General features: G+C 42.6%; 1 long non-coding RNA gene across 1 annotated transcript; it reads left to right on the top strand.

The window, feature by feature from the left end:
• Positions 1-5,035: 5,035 nt before the first annotated feature.
• Positions 5,036-20,076, top strand: LOC126940967 (uncharacterized). The gene is made up of 3 exons (XR_007721014.1): positions 5,036-5,191; positions 14,859-15,007; positions 19,830-20,076. It is a non-coding gene; the product is annotated as an uncharacterized LOC126940967 (long non-coding RNA).
• The last annotated feature ends 474 nt before the right edge of the window (positions 20,077-20,550 follow it).

Below are 20,550 nucleotides of genomic sequence, written 5' to 3'. Positions count from 1 at the left end.
CAGTTGCAACCCTAGTCTCTGATAAAACAGACTTTAAACCAACAAAGATCAAAAGAGACAAAGAAGACCATTACATAATGGTAAAGGGATCAATTCAACAAGAAGAGCTAACTATCCTAAATATATATGCACCCAATACAGGAGCACCTAGATTCATAAAGTAAGTCCTTAGAGACCTACAAAGAGACTTAGACTCCCACACAATAATAATGGGAGGCTTTAACATCCCACTGTCAATATTAGACAGATCAACGAGGCAGAAGGCTAACAAAGATATCCAGAACCTGAACTCAGCTCTGCAACAAGCAGACCTAATAGACATCTACAGAACTCTCCACCGCAAATCAACAGAATATGCATTCTTCTCAGCACTACATCTCACTTATTCTAAAATTGACCACATAATTGGAAGTAAAGCACTCCTCAGCAAATGTAAAAGAACAGAAATCACAACAAACTGTCACTCAGACCACAAAGCAATCAAATTAGAACTCAGGATTAAGAAACTCACTCAAAACTGCACAACTACATGGAAACTGAACAACCTGCTCCTGAATGACTACTGGGCAAATAATGAAATGACGGCAGAAATAAAGATGTTCATTGAAAACAATGAGAACAAGGACACAACATACAAGAATCTCTGGAACACATTCAAAGCAGAGTGTAGAGGTAAATTTATAGCACTAAATGCCCACAAGAGAAAGCAGGAAAGATCTAGAATGGACACCCTAACACCACAATTAAAAGAACTAGAGAAGCAAGAGTAACAAATTCAAAAGCTAGCAGAAGGCAAGAAATAACTAAGATCAGAGCAGAACTGAAAGAGATACAGACACAAAAAACCCTTTCAAAAAAATCAATGAATCCAGGAGCTGGTTTTTTGAAAAGATCAACAAAATTGATAGACTTCTAGCAAGACTAATACAGAAAAAAGAGAGAAAAATCAAATAGATGCAATAAAAAATGATAAAGGGGATATCACCACCAATCCCACAGAAATACAAACTACCATCAGAGAATACTGTAAACACCTCTACGTAAGTAAACTAGAAAATCCAGAAGAAATGGATAAATTCCTGGACACATACACCCTTCCAAGACTAAACCAGGAAGAAGTTGAATCCCTGAGAGACCAATAACAGGCTCTGAAATTAAGGCAATAATTAGTAGCCTATCAAACAAAAAAAAGTCCAGGACCAGATGGATTCACAGCCGAATTCTACCAGAGGTACAAAGAGGAGTTGGTACCATTCCTTCTGAAACTATTCCAATCAATAGGAAAAGAGGGAATCCTCCCTAACTCATTTTATGAGGCCAACATCATCCTGATACCAAAGGCTGGCAGAGACACAACAACAACAACAACAACAACAACAACAAAACCCAGAATTTTAGATAAATATCCCTGATGATCATCAATGCAAAAATCCTCAATAAAATACTAGCAAACAGAATCCAGCAGCACATCAAAAACCTTATCCACCACGATCAAGTCGGCTTCATCCCTGGGATGCAAGGCTGGTTCAACATACACAAATCAATAAACTTAATACATCACATAAACAGAACCAATGACAAAAACCACATGATTATAGCAATAGATGCAGAAAAAGCCTTTGACAAAATTCAACAGCCCTTCATGCTAAGAACTCTCAATAAACTAGGTATTGATGGAACGTATCTCCAAATAATAAGAGCTATTTGTGACAAACCCACAGCCAATATCATCCTGAATGGGCAAAAACTGGAAGCATTCCCTTTGAAAACCAGCACAAGGCAAGGATGCCCTCTCTGACCACTCCTATTTAACATAGTGTTGGAAGTTCTGGCCAGGGCAATCAGGCAAGAGAAAGAAATAAAGGGTATTCAATTAGGAAATGAGGAAGTCAAATTGTTTCTGTTTGCAGATGACATGATTGTATATTTAGAAAACCCCATCGTCTTCAGCCCAAAATCTCCTGAAGCTGCTAAGCAACTTCAGTAAAGTCTCAGGATATAGAATTGATGTGCAAAAATCACAAGCATTCCTATACCTTTAACAGACAAACAGAGAGCCAAATCATGAGTGAACTGCCATTCACAATTGCTTCAAAGAGAATAAAATACCTAGGAATCCAACTTACAAGCGATGTGAAGGACCTCTTCAAGGAGAACTACAAACCACTGCTTAACGAAATAAAAGAAGCCACAAACAAATGGAAGAACATTCCATGCTCATGGATAGGAAGAATCAATATCGTGAATATGCCCATACTGCTCAAAGTAATTTATAGATTCAATGCCATCCCCATCAAGCTACCAATGACTTTCTTCACAGAACTGGAAAAAACTGCTTTAAAGTTCATATGGAACCAAAAAAGAGCCCAGAATGCCAAGACAATCCTAAGCCAAAAGAACAAAGCTGGAGGCATCACGCTACCTGACTTCAAACTATACTACAAGGCTACAGTAACCAAAACAGCATGGTACCGGTACCAAAACAGATATATAAGCCAATGGCACAGAACAGAGGCCTCAGAAATAATACCACACATCTACAACCATGTGATCTTTGACAAACCTGACAAAAACAAGAAATGGGGAAAGGATTCCCTATTTAATAAATGGTGCTGGGAAAACTGGCTAGCCATATGTAGAAAGCTGAAACTGGATCCCTTCCTTACACCTTATACAAAAATTAACTCAAGATGGATTATAGACTTAAATGTTAGACCTAAAACCATAAAAACCCTATAAGAAAACCTAGGCAATACCATTCAGGATATAGGCATGGGCAAGGACTTCATGACTAAAACACCAAAAGCAATGGCAACAAAAGCCAGAATAGACAAACAGGATCTAAGTAAACTAAAGAGCTTCTGCACAGCAAAAGAAATTTATCATCAGAGTGAACAGGCAATCTACAGAATGGGAGAAAATTTTTGCAATCTACCCATCTGACAAAGGGCTAATATCCAGAATCTACAAAGAACTCAAACAAATTTACAAGAAAAAAACAACCCCATCAAAAAGTGAGCAAAGGATATGAACAGACACTTCTCAAAAGAAGACATCTATGCAGCCAACACACACATGAAAAAATGTTCATCATCACTGGTCATCAGAGAAATGCAAATCAAAACCACAATGAGATACCATCTCACACCAGTTAGAATGGCAATCATTAAAGAGTCAGGAAACAACAGATGCTGGAGAGGATGTGGAGAAACAGGAACGCTTTTACACTGTTGGTGGGAGTGAAATTAATTCAACCATTGTGGATGACAGTGTGGCAATTCCTCAAGGATCTAGAACTAGAAATACCATGTGACCCAGCAATCCCATTACTGAGTATATACCCAAAGGATTTTAAGTCATGCTACTATAAAGACACATGCACCCGTATGTTTATTGCAGCACTATTCACAATAGCAAAGACTTGGAACCAACCCAAATGTCCATCAATGATACACTGGATTAAGAAAATGTGGTACATATATACCATGGAATACTATGCAGCCACAAAAAAGGATGAGTTCGTGTCTTTTACAGGGACATGGATGAAGCTGAAAACATCATTCTCAGCAAACTATCACAAGGACAGAAAACCAAACACTGCATGTTCTCACTCATAGGTGGGAACTGAACAATGAGATCACTTGGACACACCGGGGCCTGTTGGGTGATGGAGGGCTGGGGGAGGGATAGCATTAGGAGAAATACCTAAGGTAAATGATGAGTTGAGGGGTGCAGCAAACCAACATGGCACATGTATACCTATGTATCAAACCTATGTACATTGTGCACATGTACCCTAGAACTTAAAGCATACCACTACTACTACTACTACTAATAATAATAATAAACTGTCACAGATTCCTGCTTTCATGCAACGCATAGTCTAGAGGATAAATGAGTGAATGCATATAAACCGTTAAGCATGGTGCTTGAAACGTGATTATAATTAAAACCGAAGCTAGCAGGAGTTTCCATTGTGCCCTAGGAGCCTCAGACACTTCCTAGGGTTCAGAGAAGGGACCAAGGAGGAAAGTCCTATTGTCCAAAGTCTCTAAGGGAAGGCATCCTGTCCTGTCATTCCCCCTCAGATTCTACTGACTGAATGTGTCACCTTCAAGAGGGTTTGCATCTTCCAAGTTGTCTAGGAGTTGATTAAGAATACAGACCAACATTTTTAAAGAAAGAAAGAATTCCCTGAACTTTGCAGGGCTGAGATGGGAGGATCTCTTGGGCCCAGGAGTTTGAGACCAACCTGGGCAACATACTGAAACCCCACGTTGCAAAACAAACAAACAAACAAACAAACAAACACCCATGTCTACAAAAAGACCCCAAAATTAGCTGGCATGTGCCTGTAGCCCCAACTACTCAGGAGGCTGAAGTGGGAGGATCACTTGAGCCTGGGAGGTGGAGGCTTCAGTGAGCCATGATTGCACCACTGCACTTCAGCCTGGGTGACAGAGTCAGACCTTGCCTCAAAAAGAAAAGAAAGAGTGGATGGATGGATGGACGGACAGATGGATGAATGAACAGATGGATGGAAGCATATGCATAAAACACCAATAGTGAAACGTCAGGCACTGAGGTATTTGGGTAAGTAAGATAATTGGTGGAAGGAAGCCTCTGCAGTCCCCTCAGGTCACAATCAGAAAGATGCCGACTCCCTCTGCCTTCACTTCATACTGCACCTGCCTTAAAGCCTTCTTATTCCAGAAAGAATACAAGGCAACATTCCTCCCTCAGCCATCAGGGAAGTTAGATAGCTCTCTCCATCCTGTAACTGCCTGAATGGGAAGGCAACCCAATGTGGTGCAGCGTTTTCACTGCATTTGGGGGATTTGCATGCTAAATTGGGTCAGAAACTATTGAAAACGGAAAAGTACGCAGAAGTGATTCTCTGACAGACTCCTGGGCTGCCTCCCCCACATGCTGGTGGGGGGCAGGTGGGAGAGGGGAGGGAGAGTTTGTTCCAACCACCTCCCCTCTGTGAGGCAAAATGGGGAGAACATGAATAAACAACATGTGCTTTGAATAGCAATGAAGGGAGAGCAATGAAGGAACCCACTTTTACCGGAGGCTCCACATTCCACGGCCCAGGGATTTCCAGGAAAATCAAACCTGCTTGGCTGGCTTCCCAGGAAAAGGAGTGGGCAGAGGCTTTGCGACCCTCACTCACTCGGCAATAATCAAGGTCAGTATCAGGGAGCAGGGTGCCAAGTGTGTCTCATTATATTTATGGCAGTACAAGTAGGCTAAGTAAGAACCATAGCCCCTGCAGTTTTCTAGTCCTCAGCCACCCTGGCAGGCAGAAAAGAGGGTCCTGAAAATCAAAACGACCAAACACAACTGATTCAGAAAAGGGAAAACAAGTAGGCCATTGAGTCTCCCCCTGGAGCCTTGGGGTTATTTCTAAGACCCCTCTTGTGTGTTTGCTTGGTTTAAGCTTAAATGTTTTCTTTAATATATTAGTTTATGAGGGCTTCATTGATTATCATAAGATAAATGATGTCACTTTGAAAAATATTTTCTCTCTTTCATCATTTTAAATAAAGGGGATGATACATCAAATGGAAAAAACTCTCCTTGGGTTTGGGTTCTTTTTGGACCCATATATTTTGCAAAATAGATTTTTCAAGTGACTGGAAAGAGACCCAGAACGAGAAAGAAAAATGTAAGGGTTCCCTCTGCTCTTCTTGCCAATTTCCTTGAAGTTGAAAATCCATCTTGCCTGGACAATGTGGGCTAATTGCCATATTGGGTTGCTGTCTCCCAGCTTTCCTGCTTATTTAGCTTCTTGGATGGTCTCCAGACCTGGCTCAAAAAGGGCCACAAAGAGGTAGAAATGAGCTTTTTCCTGGGCCTTATCCAAGGGGGCTCCAGGGCTAAGCTAGCCATGTCCATGGCAACCATTTGCTCCCGGCAATGCATCCAGCCCTCTGCCATCAGGCCCCACTGGACAGGGGTCTGCCCATCAGCGGTCCACACGGCCAACGGTCTGCTTGGCTGCAACTCATCATCCACCAGTCCCAGACTGATGTTCACGGTCAAACATCAGCCTTTTGAGGTTGGGGAGAAGTTGAGGACAACCTTTCCTTAGGTATCTTGAAGTATAATTTCTTATTTGAGTCATTTTCTAAAGCCTGTCAGTTATTTTAAAGACAAATCTTGGTAAAATGACTTCTGTTCTGATTATGTCAAATTCCCTTAAAGGTAAAGACTTCGGCCATATCAGCCTTTTGCTTTCACATTCAGGACCAGGCCCTCCAGGGGGTAGCTATGACACAGGGGTCAAGTGCCCTGGATGTGGGGTCAGGAACCTGGTCTGGTGAGCTCAGATATGTCCCAGATCCACTGCTAACTTGATGTGTAAACTAGGCAGGGCATTCTTGCTCCTTGCTTTACAGGGAGCTGTTAGAAGGACCAAAAGAAGCCATGATCTCTTAGTCACAGATTTTAGAAAATAGCCCCTGAGAAAGCAGAACTGGGGGTTGAGTGGACAGTATCCAGTCTCTAGTGGTCTTGGGGGTGCAAGAAGAGCCACCTGTTAGGGACAGCTAGCTTCTTCCAGGTGTGAGTCTCATATCCGCACTGAAGATGTGCACGCTCAGAAAGAACTTAAATGGCAGTTCTGGGAATGTCACTTTCACTGTGTTACTTCCCTGCTCAAAAGCTGCCCATGGTTTCTGATCTATTGCAAGCTCTCTGGTTTAGCACTCAAGGCCTGCACAGCAGAGCCCTGGCCTGTCCAACCAGGTCACTCTCCCACTGCATGAACCCTCCATTCCATTCAGACAGCCCCACTCACTGTCCCCAGGACACAGCTTCCTGTGCCTCACTGCTCTCCCAAGAGCCTCTCTTTCTTGGGTTCAGATGCCCTCTCAAACCTCTTTGCCTAACGCATCTTCCCTCACCAGCCCATCCACCTGGATCTCTCATTCCCCTGAAGTGTATCACTTATTACCACTCGCTAGGCAAACATCAGCTGCCCCCATGTTAGAATATTTTGAGCTGTTGTTCAACTCTTGGATCAAAATTGAAATTTTCCTGAGTTTTTACCTTGTTTCTGCAAGTAGGTTGGGAACTCTTCAGGGGGCAGGAACTTGTCTAATTCATCTTCGTATCCCCTGGCAGACAGTAGGTGTTCAATCAATGTGCATTGAGAGATCAATATGAAAATTATTCGATCTCCAGAACTTTGTGAAGATCTCCAAAACATAAAGAGCACAAAACATTCTCACTCATTGACCTGATTGAGAGCACTCACGTGCTGTCATTATAGGCCTGAAAAAGAACACTGTTCTTCAATTTACTCCACCTCCCCCAAAGCCCAAAAGGACTCTCAGTCATCCTTATTACTAAGGCAACGTGTGTTACAGAATCAGAAAGGTGAATTCCCGCAACTAGTCTCACTCCCCACCCTCCTCCTCTTCATCCACTCCAACATAGCTGTTCACTCACAACTGGATGTAGCTTAAAAATTGCTAACATTTATTGAGTGCCTACCATATACTCAGCACTTTCCTTAGCCCTTCCCATGTGCCACCCCTTTGAGAGGGGTTCTATTCCTCATTTTAAAGCTACTGAAAATAGTAGTGACATCGTTGATCAGAATCACACAGCTGGTTGAATAATGGCTTGACTCCTCTCGATTTATTCTAAAATCCTTCATTTTAAAACTACTGTAAACAAGATAGAGTCATCATTTGGGGGGATAAAGACACTCGAGACTGCACAGACCTGCAACTTCTACATAGATTCCAGGTGCCAGGATAGATACTTCAATGATAGATACTTCTTTATCCCAAAGAAGAGAGGGACCTCTAAGCCACCCCATCAATACCCAGGAACAAGCCAGTCAATTTATTTAGGGGTTGCAGCATATGCTTATCCATGCCACACCATAAGGGGTGAGTGGCATGACTGTGTGGCATTGTAGAAAACTCACTATTGACCAACAGAACACACACAGGATTCATGCAAGCACTCATTCATACAGCAAGTTGTTTGCTGAGTGTCTACTATATTCCAGGCACTGTGCTAGGACCTGGGGTGGGGGACAGATAAACAACTCTTGAAACTTGAGCTCTTTACCTGGTAAGAAAACAAGCAGATGTACAGCCACAGAGCTGAATCAAAGAGTGTGCAATCTCTGCAGGAGACTGGATGAGGGAGAAGACCGCTGTGTCTGGGGATGTCAGCGGAGGCTCCCCCATAGCCCTTGGGGGCCTGCTGTCTATCCTCACACATTTTCATGCACATTCACATTTGACACCCGCTGCCTCTTCCCATCTCCCCGCCTTCTTCCATTCCCCTGACAGATTCCACCACGCTCTTTCAAAGAGAAGGGAAATTTGATTGACACCTCAGCTTGGAAGCTCTAGGAGCTGCCACAGAAATATGATAGTAACTCCAAGTCTTCTGGGGAGAGCAGAAGGTGTGGGCATGAGGAAAAGAAAGGTGGGAGGGAAGAGAGTGGCAAGGGGAGAGAGAACGTGAAAGAGACTGCCTTCCGGGTACACCTAAGACCTAATCTTTCCTTATCTAGGTCTCTGCAATATGCACTACCTGGCCATTTCTGGAACAAACAAACTGAATGCAATTACACACACACACACACATATAGACACATACATGAACGCACAGACATATATGTACACAAACACATATCAGAGGCTTATGCTTCCCCACTAAGCTCAGTATCCTTTATCTTTATCTTGTCCTTCCCACTATATACAACCGAAAATGGTCCAAACCCCAACTGGAGGTAGTTTGGGATCTTATCTGGCTTTAAGCCATCTGGAAGCCATTCGCAGGCTTGCCTCAACTCTTGTCTAAGAAGCCATTATGGGAGAAGTTAATTCAGCAGAGCCAAGCTTGTGATAATGGAGGAAAGAATTAATCAATCAAAACATTCATATATATTTGATGAAAATAACCTTGAAAGAATGGATAAACGAAGCTATATTGAGGCCCTCCTATATGTCAGACTTTAGCCAACAGTGTTTAGAAGTATCACTTATTTTAATTCTCACACTAACTTTATGAGGTAAGGACTATTATCCTCATCTCACAGCAAAGATCCTGAGGGTCAAAGTGAATACATGACTTTTGAAGATAACACAGAAATGCTATTAAGTGGCCAAACTAGAATTAAGTAGATTCTCGATGGAGAATTTCCATTTTCAATGCTTAATTCAGGATTTCATTCTCCATTGAGAATCCACTTAATCCAGCATTTTCAACAGCTGATTGTTAAAACCATGTGCGCTTCCGGATGGTAGGCACATGGAGCGGCTTCAAAAGTAGAAGACATGGCCTTTACTGGAAGAGCTCACAGACTGGTGGAGATAACATGCCCTTCAGATACAATGGTAGCAGAGGGCAGGCAAGCAAAGCCACCCACCACAGAACCTAGGATGAGGCATGTCATAGGGATTCCGGGAAGAGACTTGGCTCCAGCACAGGATCTTCACAAAGGCTTTGAGATGGAGTCTCACTCTGTCACCCAGGCTGGAGTGCAGTGGCGTGATCATGGCTCACCGCAGCCTTGACCTCCCCAAGTTCAGGTGATCCCCCTGATCCTTCCACCTCAGCCTCTCAAGTAGCTGGGACCGTAGGTGTGTGCTCCCACACCTGGCTAATTTTCTTTTTCGTAGAGGCGGAGTTTTGCCCCATTGTCCAGGCTGGTCTGGAACTCCTGGGCTCAAGCAATCCACCTGCCACTGCATCCCAAAGTGCTGGGATTACAGGTGTGAGCCATGACACCTGGCCCACGGTGGTTCCTTAACAAGTACCAGGTTGGTCTGCTGCAGGTCTAGGCAGATGAGATTAATGGAGGAGCAAAACAGAAAGTTCAGAAACAGGCCCAAGAGCAAAAACAATTTACAATAAAGGTGGCATTTCAAGTTAGTGGGCACAGGATAACTTAGTAAATAGTTTAAAGGCAACTGGCTAGCTATTTGCAAAAAAAGAAAACAAAAACAAACAAAAACAAAGCTATATTCTAGCTTTATACAGTATATAACAATAAATTCCACAAGAATTAAGACTCTACATGAGAATAATTCTTTAAAAAACGCAAAGAAAATACAGGTAAATATTAGAAAAGCTAATCATTTAAAAATCATATTTGCGAAGGAATGTTTACAAATAAAAGAACAGATAAATTCAACTCCATATAAATTTAAAATTCCAACATATCAAAGCAAATATCATTAACATTTAAATGGTAAACAACAAACTGGGGAAACCATTTGAAACATATATAGAAGATAGATGTTAGTATTCTAAATATATAGATGTACTTACAGTAAATAAGAAAAGAAGGTTCAATTTTAAATAAAAATTTGCAAATGATGTGAATGAGGTTACTCCCACACAAGAAATGCAAATGGGGCCAGGGTGGAGGCTCAGGCCTATAATCCCAGTGCTTTGGGAGATGGGGCAGGAAGATCCCTTGAAGCCAGGAGTTCGAGATCAGCCTGGTCAACATAATGAGACTCTACCTCTACCAAAAAAAAAAAAAAAAAAGTAGCCAGGCATGGTGGTGTGTGCCTGTGGTCCTGGCTACTCAGAAAGTTGAGGCAGGAGGATTGCTTGGGCCCAGGAGTTCAAGGCTGCAGTGAGCTATGATTGTATCACTGTACCCCAGCCTGGGAAACAGAGTGAGACCTTGTCTATTAAAAAAATAAATTAATACGACCAATATATCTATAAAACATGCTCAAACTTACTAAATATTTTTAAGTCAAGTTAAAATTTTAAATTGGAAATGAGTGTTTTTTATATTTTATATTTTGTATAGTAAATACATTTTCTTAGTTCCAAAAAAAAAAGCAAATAATTCAGTGAACAATTTTCTCCCATTCTGTCCCCCACGTGCATAAGACTCACCACACCTTAAACAGGTAACCACTTGTATTAGTCCATTCTCATGCTGCTGTAAGAACAGCATAGCTGGAAAGGCCTCAGGAAACTTACAGGCATGGTGGAAGAAGCAGCAAACACATCCTTCTTCACATGGCAGCAGGAAGCAGCAGTGCCAAGCAAAGAGAGGAAAGCCCTTTATAAAACCATCAGATCTTGTGAGAACGCACTCACTATCATGAGAACAGCAGCATGGGGGTAGCCACGCTCATGATTCAATTATCTCCCACCGGGTCCCTCCCACAACACACGGGGATCATATGGCAATTACAGTTCAAGGAGAGATTTGGGTGGGGACACAGGCAAACCATATCACTGTTGTTAATAATGACCCATGTATCTTTCCAGAGGTTCTTTTCATATATACAAGCAAATACCAATATGCATTATTATTTTTATTTTAATCTCTTTAAAATAAACTATAGCATAGCATACATAAAGTTTCATACCTTGCTTTTTCCTCCTACCAATATATATTAGAGAACTTTTCATATGGGTGTTTTAAGAGCTTTCTCCTTATTTATCACCAAATAATTTTTCATTTTATAGATGTATGATAATTTACTTAGATGGTTTCCAATGTTTTTACTCTTATAAACAATTCTGCAATGAATAACCTTGAATATACGTCATTTCTCAATTATGCCAGGGTATCTGTAAAGAGAATTCTGGGAAGTGAAATTACTGGGACCAAGGCTGTATGCATTTTTAATTCTGAAAGCTACTGCCAAATTGCCTTCTACAAGGGTTTCATCAATTTACATATCTAACCAAAATGTATGAGTGTGCTTGCTTTTCCACAGCCTTGCCAATAGAGTGTGTTATCAAGCTTCTGGAATTTACCAAACCAATGAGTGAAAAGTGGCAACTTAGGATAGTTTCAATTTACATTTCTTCAATTACAAGTGAATCTGGGCATCTTTCCATATATCAAACAGCCATTTTTCTTTCCTTTCCTATGAAGCATATGCTTAGGTTATTCAAATAGTCCTCATTTTTTTCTTTAAAGAATAATATCTAGGGAAAATAAGAATACAAGGACTCGGGCTAGGCACAGTGGCTCACGCCTGTAATCCCAGGACTTTGGGAGGCCAAGGTGGGCAGATCATGAGGTCAGGAGTTCGAGACCAGCCTGGCCAAAATGGTGAAACCCTGTCTCTACTAAAAATACAAAAATTAGCCAGGCGTGGTGGCAGGCACCTGTAGTCCCAGCTACTTGGGAGGTGGAGGCAGGAGAATTGCTTGAACTCAAGAGGCGGAGGCTGCAGCGAACTAAGATCATGCCATTGTACTCCAACTTAGGCAACAAAAGTGAAACTCTGTCTCAAAAAAAAAAAAAAAAAAAAAAAGAATCCCAGAACTCACACACAGACTGTATATGGTAGTAAAAATTGATGTAAAAAAATTTTCAGGGGCCATTGGGTATATGAAAATATAAAAATCCTTAAAACGTAAATGTTCTTTGGCCCAGGAATTCCATCTGCAGAAATTCATCATAAGAAAAGAATCAGAGATATAGAAAAATGCATATGTGTTAGGATACTCATTAAAGCATTGTTTATAATGTCAAACAACTAGACTCTGTGCCTCTCTGGATTCTCCTGTTGCCTCAATGTGGTGCCTCAATAGCCAAGAGAATCTGTATTTGCTAACAGTTTTACATAAGAGCTAATGTTGGCAACTGAGTGAGTCAGCCTCTCAGACTTCCAATCCCAAATTCCTGAGAGAGAGAATATCATCATCTCAGGAGGATTTCAGGGCCAGTGTTTGGTCTAGAAAACTGCAGTCTTTTGGGGAAAGGGTGCCACACATGGTGACATCTGAACAAGAGACACTTCTTATCTAGCAGCCCTGAAAATAGAGCAGTGCCCTGGCTATTAGGGTTTGGAGCATCAGATGTGTGCATCTATTTATTGTTCTACCTAAGTTTCTTCCAGGACCTCAGGGCTGGTAAGAAGGGTCCAGACCCCTAGAAGTTTAAGAAAGCAAAATTTTTCCAATGGGCTGTAGACTTTGTCATATTACAACTACTATTTCTTCAACTGGTTGGCATTAAAAAAAAAAAAAAAAAAGCTTATAAAACTAAGCTGTAATTTCTGTGATTTTAGTGGTTGAAATGGCAGCCTCTTATAAAGAGGAAAGAAAACATCTCATCTCTACCACAGTATACATACTTGCATACTTGCAGAGAAAGAGCGTTTCTCCGATATTTTGAGAGCATTTTGAGCCTGCAAAACTTCCGTTTCTCTCTCTCTCTCTCTCTCTCTCTCTCTGTGTGTGTGCGCGCGCGCGCGTGCGCAAGGGAAATGCTTGTAAAATTTCTTTGCTGGAGTAGAAAGGGACTTTCGTGAGTTGACGACTTTCTATCCATTTCTACTGATCCCAGGGGACAGATTCAAAAGCCATTTCCATGTTAGAAGACTTGAATAATTTGGCGAGGTGGCTGAAGTGAAAGAGAGAAATCTGCTCGGGGATTTCTAGCTTGGGAACCTGGATGGATTCTGCTACTGTAGATTGATCCCGCATACAGAGACAGAGGGACAGAAGTCAGCACAATGGGTTTAACATTGGGTTGGTCTTGAAATGGTATAGAGGGTACAGGTATGAAGATCAGAAGTAAGTCTGGCACTGAAATCTCAGCATTGGAGTACTCTAGGTTGGGTTCCCCTAAAGGAGAATCTGAGACACAGACATGAGGGCAGCTAGTTTAGTTGGGAGGTGATGCCAAGAAGCAGAGTGAAGAAGAGGGGACAATGAAATGAGGAATGAAGAAAAGCCAATAAAGAGTGAGTTATTGCACTGCTTATGTCAGTGCTCAGGCTTACGGAAGTCTGAGAAACTAAGTAGACAGCACTTCAGAACTATCTCTCTAAAGTATGAAAGCTGGAGTATTTATCCACTTACTCGCATCCCCCATTGGCTAAGGTTTGCACGCAGAGAGTGCTAACCCCTCCATAATTCCTGCACTCAAGCTTGGCCTTCTACAGCTTTAAGAAAAGCCCCAAGACAGGAAGGTGAAGAGACACCCAGAACAGTTTTCTGGGTGCATGGAGCTGCTCAGCATAGTTCCACTAAAATCCAATGTACTGAGGAGATGTGGTGCATTGCACATAAAGCATCATTACAGACGTCAAGAGGAATAGGGTCATATTTGACATCATGGAGTGGATAAGATTGGTGAGTCTAGGAAGAAGAGAAAAGTCACAAGGATAGAACCACAAGACCCAGATGAAATGACAAAGGCAGGTCAGAGAGGCAGGGAAACCAAGAAAAGTGTCACATCAGCCAAAGGAGACATGACTATCAAGAAAGAGAGAAGGTCAACAGCTCCAAGTGATGTGTTCAAAGGGACTGAGGTCATTGCTGACTTTGGTGGTAAGAGTGGAGGCAAAAACTTCATTGTTTCTGGAGATAAGTAGATACAATTTGTGAGAAGGGGGTAGAGAAGTATAAACCACTCTCAAGAACTATGGTTTCAAAGGAAAGAAGAGACAGGTGGATAGTCAGGAATGTGGAGGTGGAAGCAGAGGTATGCAGGTTAGTTTTAACAACCAACTTTCCAGAAATGAAAAATAAAGCCCTAATTGGAAGCATTGGCTGGTGTCTGTACTGTAAATCCTCCTACCATGGCCAATTTCAAGCTACCAACAGGATTTCAACTATCTTGCAAAATTCCTGAAATTGTAACAATCAGTGCTCCTGAGATGGTAGGAGTTAGCTCCAGCACAGGACTGGGTGGAAAATTAAAGATGTTGTTGTTTTATTGTTGTTGTTGTTATTGTTGTTGTTGTTGTTAATAGGGGGAAAATGTCACCAAAGAGACTGAGTCAATTGAGAGGGAGAGATGGAAGATGTGGGAGCAAGAATACAGTGAAATTCAGAGTGCATGCTTTGGGGACAGGGCATACATTTTTTACAAATCTCATCTGCAGGGAGCACATAGAAAGAAGACACGTTTGGAAAACCACAGACCTGGGTGTGAGTCCAGCTCCACAGTGTACTCACTGAGCCTTCATTTCCCATCAATGAAACGTGGACAAAATGCCTACTTCAAAGGATGTCCCAAGGGCTGAAGAGAAAGGTAAATGATAGTGACTATTGAAAATAATAGCAGTTTACATTTGTTTAGTACTTAGTTATATGCCAGACACAGACTAAGCACTTTCATGATAATCTTATTTAATTGTCATAGTAACGCCATGAGGTAAATTCCATTGCATCTCAATAGAATCGGTGATAAAATAAGCTCAGAGAGGTCAAGTAATTTTTCCAAGTGCATAGAGCTAGCGCTTTGTAGAGCCAGAATTTGAACGGGAGGAGCTGGCACCTATGTTAGCCACTGCACAGAACTGCATCCCACATGGTGGCCACATGGAGCCGAGAGGCAGGACCATTGTGTCCCCCCTATGAGGAGGGAGAGCAGGGTTTGGAGGAGCTAACAAATGGCCCAGGAAAGGTATTCAATTAGAGCTTCACAGTATTCACAGGTGAGATCAGAAATCATAAAGTAGTCCTGGTGCCAATCAGCACGTTCTAGAAATATTTGTTGTATTGCGTGTGATGCAAGCCTCCTTCTCATGAGTCAGTTTTGACTGAGGTGGCCAGAGGGATTAGGAGGGCTGTGGGATCCTGGGGTGGGCAGGGCAGTGGCAACTCAGAGAGGCAGGGCTGAAATCTTTTACCTTCTTCCAGTAGATTGAGCCCTATCTAGTTGGCTGGCTGGAAGGACAAGCAGAGGGTCACATGGAAGTCCAACAAGTACAGCCTCACAAAGATTTTAACAATAGTCATGGCCAAACCTGTCCCCACAATCAAGTCAACATTACCAAGATGCATTTCCAAAGAACGGACTTTCTTGGTATCTTTTCCTCTTATTCAATTTGGAATGGAAAAAGAAAGGCAATTCCTGAGTGTTCTGCAAACCTAAAGCCAGGACACTGACCCTAAATAGTTGTCACCTAGCGCTACAAAGATAACAGTGATGGCTGCGTTCCAGACACCTGGCCCTGCTTATCTCTTAAGTTGTCATGAACCTGGGTAACAAGACCAGTTTGTGTGGCCACTCTAGGCAGCTTCTTATAAAACTTGAAAGCAAGAGAGATCCAGAGTACAGACACATGCATGGCCTAGGCTTTCTGCTTACTTGAGAAGCTCTCTGTTTCCCACATGAGAAGGGAGGAAGAGGACTCAGAAAGTCACTTGATTTTTTGTGCAGCTGCAAATAGTGTGGAGTGTGCAATTTTATTTACTCGCTTAGACATCTGGCAAACTGAGGCCACTGTTTCACCTAAAAGCAGTGTGAGAAAAAAAATGTCGATAGGCTACAGCTTTGCCCTCTGAGAACAAAACGCTTTTCTGTCCCATCTTCCATGGAGAGGGGCTCAGATGGAGCTTCCTGGCTGTGGGATGGTGAGCGGTGGAAAGGACCTCTCAACCCCTATAACAAAGAGATTGCAGACAGGCCCAGAAGTTGTGAGTGTGAGAAACTGTCTCATATTTTTAATGAAAAAATGATACTTCATCTTTCTAATGACAGAGAACTTGGATGTGGCTTACAGTAATATATGCCTTTTTTAATACATGGCTCATCATCTCAGGGCAATGGCAGTATGAAGGATGGTGCAGCAGACAAAAGGTTAATAGAGCATCAGGACTTTTTTAATTGAAAAAATGACTGAGGGGCCCCACAGCAGACCAAGTGGTGATAGTATCACAGACTGTAAGTACTGTTCTGGAGATATACTATTCATTTGAGGGTAGAGTAATAGACGTCAAACCAAGTCCCTATGCCTCAACATGAACAGGAGTCCATTCCGAAGGAGGTTAATAAGCAATACACAGTATTTTTCAAAGTATTCTTCAAAGTATGTTCACAATATTTCAAAGAGTGCTGTATGAAACAATCTAGTGTGAAGCAGATGTCTGTCTTTCTTTTTTTTTTTTTTTTTTTAACCAGATAAGGATATAAAAATGAGAGAGTGGGGCCAGGGATGGTGGCTCATGCCTATAATCCCAGCACTTTGGGAGACCAAGGTGTGTGGATCACCTGAGGTCAGGGGTTTGAGACCAGCCTGGCCAACATGGTGACACCCCATCTTTACTAAAAATACAAAAATTAGCCAGGCGTGGTGGTGCGCACCTGTAGTCCCAGTTACTCAGGAGGCTGAGGCAGGAGAATCATTTGCACTTGGGAGGCGGAGGTTGCAGTGATCTGAGATTGCACCACTGCACTCCGGCCTGGGTGACAGAGCCAGACTCCGTCTCAACAAAACAAAACAAAACAAAACAAAAAAATGAGAAGTGGATGAGGAAGTGCCCTGAGGGTGTAAATATGTAAATATGAACTTCTCCCTTCAGCTTGATCTTTGTGTAACTGCATTTGTTCATACTGAGACTTTCAAAATCTCATGGGGCACCTCGGTATCTGTAGCCTTTTGAGTCATGTGGTACGTGCAGCTGCCCCCATGAATGAGTGAACACATGAATGGCTTGGCCTTAAATAAATAAGGGCTGTCACAAAACTGTCCCCAACTCAGGAGGGGCTGATCCTCTCAAGCCCACCATGCTTCTGCACCACTCCTTGCTGGACCCTGTTACCCTTTAAACAAGCAAAGACAGATGGAGATTAGGCATCTCCTCCCGTACACAAGGCCCAGGATAAGGCATTGCCACAAACTATGTAAAGGTGAGTAGACAGAGGACTTCCCAGCGAAGAGCATACTACTTAACAAGTTGTTTTTTTTTTTTTTGTTTGTTTGTTTGTTTGTTTTTTGAGATAGTCTTACTCTGTCGCCCAGGCTGGAGTGCAGTGGTGTGACCTCAGGTCACTGCAATCTCCACCTCCTAAGTTCTAGTGATTCTCATGCCTCAGTCTCCCGAGTAGCTGAGACTACAGGTGCATGCCACCACAACCGGTCAATTTTTATATTTTTAGTAGAGACAGGGTTTCATCGTGTTGGTCAGGCTGGTCTTGAACTCCTGGCCTCAAGTGATCTGACCGCTTCAGCCACCCAAAGTGCTGGAATTACAGGCATGAGCCACCATGCCCAGCCCCCGCATCTAACAGCTATTGACAGAATCATTGTGATTCTTCTGGGACTCTCCAAGGCCCGAAGAAGCCATTTTCCAGACTGAGTCACCAGAACATGTGCTCTCAGCAATTCTCTTGCACACAGACAAACAGAAACCCTTTTAAGGGACACCACTATTCCTTAGAAGCCAAGTAAGGATGTATTTATTTATTTATTTTGAGACAGGGTCTCACTTTGTTACCCAGACTGAAGCGCAATGGCACAATCATAGCTCACTGCAGCCTCAACCACCTGGGCTTGAGCAATCCTCCAGTGTCAGCCTCCACGAGTAGCTGGTCCTATAGGTGCATGCCTCCATGCCTAGCTAATATTTTTTTTAAGTTTTTGTACAGATGGTGTTCTTGCTATTGTATCCAGGCTGGCCTCAGACTCCTGGCCTCATGTGATTCTCCTGCCTTGGCCTCCCAAAGTGCTGGAGTTACAGGTGTGAGCCATTGCACCTAGCTTATGATCATTGATAGGAGAATTTTTTGCACTCGCTATACTTCAAAATGTGTCTGCTAAACACTATTCTAGAAAAGTTTCTTAGTCAATGGATTTTGCTGGTTCTGAAAGTGACATGGGGCTTCTAGTGATGATTCTTGTCACCAAGCACAGGCTCCTTTGCAAAGTCCTAGCGGGTCTTAGAGGATACACAGCTGTTCTGCTAATGTTTCATTTATTTCATGAAAATGCCATGATTTTCAAAGGCAAAGTAAAATCAGATTGCCTTTCTACTTTAAAACAATTATGGAATTTTTATACTCCAGTTTTCACAGATCACAGGTGTATCTGTAAGTATCTCCAAACGATAAACGAGTGTGAAAGAAGAGCATTTAAGCTCTCTGAAAAGTTAAACTTCACATTTTGTCCACTTAAGGCCTTCCCTGTCTCAAAGAGACAAGAATGGGGTGTAGAAGGTTTGGCAACATCTGCATGGACATTTTTGGGCTGGTTGATGAGGGGTTAATTGGGGCTAATTTTAAATGCACAGGCTAGAAATCTTTTCCCTGGAGAACCTGACTGCATCTTAGCCTCCGATTGCTAAGAGATGATGGCTCCCAACTCATTGTCAGTTGCTCTGGGGATCTCAGAGAAATAATATGTACATGGACCCAATAGAAAACATAAAAATAATAAATGAAACTAATAATGCAAAAAGTGTTTGGGAAATAAGTAGTCCCTTCTGACACGAGCAGTGCTGGAAGCTTTGGGAAAAGAAGGCTGGAATGTAAATTGTAGAAATTGGAGTTGTAAATTTTCCTGGAGAAACAGGGAGCCAACAGTCCTGTTTAGAGGAAACTGAGCTCACAGGAGCTGGTTTTCCGTCCGGGTTCAATCCAAAAAGGACAGCCTCCCACTCCTACTTCCCCAAATAGGCTGGGCTCAGGATCAGGGAGGTGGGGGCAGGGAGACAGGGTCAGTAGGACTTGCAATCTGATGTCCTCGTTAAATTGAATGTGCTGTTTCCATGGGACTGCAGGGGCTGACAGCAATGCAGGGTGAGCAACTCCTTGTTAAACCTTTCCTTTCTCAGCCACTGCCCCTCTCCCCTGAGATGGCTAACCAAGGAAATAATGCCACAGTGGTCAAGTGGGAAATCTTGACAAGGATGAACAGAAAAACCTAATGAGGCAAACCTGCTCAAATTTCATCAAATTGTATTTCCAAGTGAGTGCAGGGTCACAGGATAGAAACATGAAGATGCTCGGTGTGTTTGGCTCTAAAAAAAAAAAAAAAGAAGAAGGAAGGGAGGTTGGAAAGAAGGAGGTCTTATAGAGAGGAGACTGCCTTGCTATTTATTTATCTCTGTTGATATTTTCCTGATCTTAGTCTAGGTGCTGACTTAATTTCATTTGGTTGATCATTTTCAACTCAAAGTTCATTGGGAATACTCAGACATTCTCCAGGCTGCAGCAATCCAGAGAAGCCAAATCCCACCAAATTTCATCCTGTCTTTGGGGCAACTTTGCCGTGCCACCACCCACTGAACCCAGACTGGACTCGTCTGGCTCCCAATCCACCTGCACCCATTCTGCTATCAGCAGATGGAAAAATGGAGGCCTCAGGGCTGTGAGGTCAATAGCAGAGGTAAGCCTGGTCCATCAGAGCTGCTTCCCATCTCCTCAACCTGAGATGCAAAAGATAATCGCAACCAGGATTGAAAACACTCCTATGGCACAATATGCATCCTACCCCAAAGTGAGCACCAAGCAGCCTGTACGGGGCAGACCTGGGGTTCATTCCTTTTGCTCAGTAGCTCAGCACCTGGCCTTTGTTTATTAATATATCACTCCTTTGTTCAGTGAACCTTTATTGAGCTCCAAGTACCTGCCAGACAGTGGGTCTAAAGGAGTAAGTGAAACAGACATGGCCATATCTGCATTTGGCTTTGTGTAATAAATACCTGATACATGCTGAGCACATGGGGCAGGAGGGAGGAGATAACATTTCTTCCCTTCAAAGACGTCCATCTAGTTGGAGAGATTATGCCAAGCTTTACAAGTGAAGGAAAAATTCCAAGGAAGTGTGTCCCTATTTTTAGCAGAGAGAA

This window comes from Macaca thibetana, chromosome 18, assembly GCF_024542745.1.
Source record: "Macaca thibetana thibetana isolate TM-01 chromosome 18, ASM2454274v1, whole genome shotgun sequence".
Taxonomy (NCBI): Eukaryota; Metazoa; Chordata; class Mammalia; order Primates; family Cercopithecidae; genus Macaca; species Macaca thibetana.
The sequence above is the reverse complement of the archived record's forward strand: the minus strand, read 5'-3'. Positions and strand labels throughout refer to the sequence as shown.